A 3187-nucleotide genomic window follows, 5' to 3' on the forward strand; every position below is an offset into this window, starting at 1 on the left:
TTAGGATGTGAACACATATTTTGGGGGGACATAATTCAACCCATAACATCACTTGAGGACCAAAATAATTGTTTCATTTTAGCAAATTATTGCATAATTCTATACATTTTATTTCAATTAATTTATTATGAGAAAACCTAATTCTTTGGGATCAGAACTCTTCCTTCTTGCAGCTTCCAATTTCTACCACTAGTTATAGCCTCTGTGATGAAGGTGATTCACAAAGCTGAGGCACATTCTGAACATAGAACTGGAGGAGAGATTGTTAACCCACACCACCCACTTGACCTCTGCAAAAAGGCCACGGCTGTGGTATCTGGCCTCCTCTAACTTCATGACAGGGAGAGAAAATCACCATCAGCAGCCCAAGGCTGATTCCTATAAGGCTGAAGTCAGACACGCTGGCACCCTTTTACCTTCTACAGTGCCCTCTGCTTCTCTGCGGGGCTTGATAATTTGTTGCAATGGACATGCAGAACTCACAGACAATACTCTACCACTGTGGGGTTTATAAGGGAAGCAGCAGGATACAATTCAGGTTCCGGAATGCTTAGGATACAATTTTTCCATCAGGACAGCCTCCCATCTACCATGGCCAAGACAAACCTCTCTTTGGCCCTCTCCCCTTAACCTGACCTTGGCCCTGCTCGGGCGAGTGTTACAAAGCTCTTTCAGCTCTGCTGACAGGTTCACCTCACTCCGCCAGCAAGCCGGCTGCTCTGTCTCATGCCGGTCTCTTGGTTCAGTAGATCCAAGCATCGTCTCTCTGCTGTCTCAGTGAAGGGATCTTTGGTCCAAGGACTTACTCCATTCCTAGCTCTTCTCTCTTGATGGCAGTGAGATCCCCCTTTTCCACCTCTGGGATGGCTCATTTTAAGCCCAGCAGGATGGCAAAACTGACCAATCCCTTAGGGTTCCACACACCTTATTTCCATGGTTCCACCCCAACGGTGCCATGTACCTTATTTACATTATTAGCAAGCTATGTATGAGTTCCCTTGGGGGGCCACAAGCATCTCACATTTACATAGTCGCACCCAGTCACCTGGTGGGAGTCACAAAGAGCACGGCTAGAATAATAGAAGAACCTTATTAAGTAATTTACTGCACCACAGCCTCTTACAAAGAACTTGCCTTCTCCTCCCAGCTACAGGGCTAAAGCACAGCTACTCAAGAACTGTACTCATACTGTTACATGTTACCTGTGGGTTTGCCACGTAAGGTATGAGGACAGGGCTTACACCAGTGCTGTTCAGTAGAAATACGATGGGAGCTTCATCTATGATTCTAAATGTTCTAGTTGCCACATTTGAAAAAGGAAAAAGAAACAAATGAAATTTTAATGTATTTGATTTCATTCAATACAGCCAAAGCAGTATTTCAACACATAAGCAATTATTATTTTGTTTATTTATTTTTTTTATTGTGATTTGGGTGAAATTTTACAGAGCAAATTCACTTTCCATACAGCAGTTTACATACACTTTGTCTCGTGACATTGACCACAATTTACCACAATGCAACAGCTCCCCTCCCACTTCTTCCCGATAGTTACCTGTTCCCTGTGTCCTTCCCTCCATGCACTCCTGCCCCCTGAGCTGTCTCCCTGTGCTTACACAGCCCTTCTTTCTCCCATGATTGTTCTCTGCAAGGAGTGTATCTACCTCAGGTAAATATTCAACTTATATGCCTGTCTTTTGTAAAACAATTATTTTAAAAATAATGTTTTTTGTTACTGTTGTTGAGCCAAACATACACCAATTCAACAGTTTATACATGCAGAACTCAGTGACATGGATTACAGTCTTGGAATTGTGTTATCATTCTTGCCCTCCTTCTCTGAATTGTTCCTCCTCCATTAACATAAACTCACTGCCCCCAAAGCTCCTGTCAGACCTTTCAAGTTGTTGTTTGTCAATTTGATCCCATATAGATAGGTCTTTAAAAGAGCACAGGCTTAATTAAGGTCGACTTTCTTTATTAATTAAGATAAGCTCTTGTTTGGTCCTAAGGAAGAAGCAAAAAAGGGCAAGGAGGCCACATATTCTGACCTCCTCTAATCCCACAAGAGGAAGGCAGAATCACCATCGATAGCCCAAGACCTATTCCTGGGAGGCCAGACATGTTGCCTCCCTCCAGCCCTTTCACCAACCGTTCCTCCCAAAGCACCCACCACCTCTCTCCTGGGTTCGATAATTTGCTGCAGTGGCCACGCAGAACTCACAGATTATGGGGTTTATTAGGGAAGCACCAGGCTACAATTCAAGTTAAGGAAAAAACGCTCAGTCTCTCTCCCAGCCCACCGTCTCTCAGTCAAGTCTCTCACAGTCTTTCCTCCAGCAGTGCATGTCCCTCGGTGTCTCAGCAATGCATGTCTCTTGCGTCTCTTTCCCAGCAGCACGTGTCTCTTTCGGCAGCATGTCTTCCTCAACCAGCAGTCAGAGAGAGTTCTGCCTCTAGAGTTCTTCCATGATTGTTCTCTGCAAGGAATGTATCTACCTCATCCTTTTGAGCCTGGCAGAGTGGCCAAACCAACCAATCATAACATCAGAACTCTAAGCACCTGAGAGAGAGTGGGAACCTCCCAGAACATTGTTTTGTGCCACTCCCAACAGAAATACTCCAGGTGGACAACTTCAGCAATCAGGAGCTCCTCAGTTGCTCATAGCAAATCCCATTTTGGAGTTTACAAAGACTTATGGGTAAAGCCACACTGAGTAATTTACTACACTGCAGAAGACTTCAAGGGATATATTTTATTTAAGGTTTAAAGATTATTTTTGTCGTGTGCTCTCAATACCAACTCATAGTGACCCTATAGGACAGGGTAGAACTGCCCCATAGGGTTTTCTAGGCTGTAATCTTCATGGAAATAGATCACCAGGTCTTCCTCTGAGGACACACTGGTCCTTTCGGTTAGCAGTCAAATACTTAACCATTACACGGACTTAACCATTACATACTTAACCATTACACCACTGGGATTCCTGGTTTAAAGGTATAATACACACACGCACACGCGCACACACACACACACACACACACACATATATATGAGCTCTGGTGGCCTACTGCCTAAGGCATTTGACTGCTAACCAGAAGGCTGGTGGTTCAAACCCACCAGCCACTCCTTGGAAGGAAGATGGGGCAATTGCTATGAGTTGGATCTGACTCGATGGCACATAAA

Source organism: Orycteropus afer, unplaced genomic scaffold (assembly GCF_000298275.1).
Source record: "Orycteropus afer afer isolate SDZICR_OR568_19922 unplaced genomic scaffold, OryAfe1.0 scaffold00217, whole genome shotgun sequence".
Taxonomy (NCBI): domain Eukaryota; kingdom Metazoa; phylum Chordata; class Mammalia; order Tubulidentata; family Orycteropodidae; genus Orycteropus; species Orycteropus afer.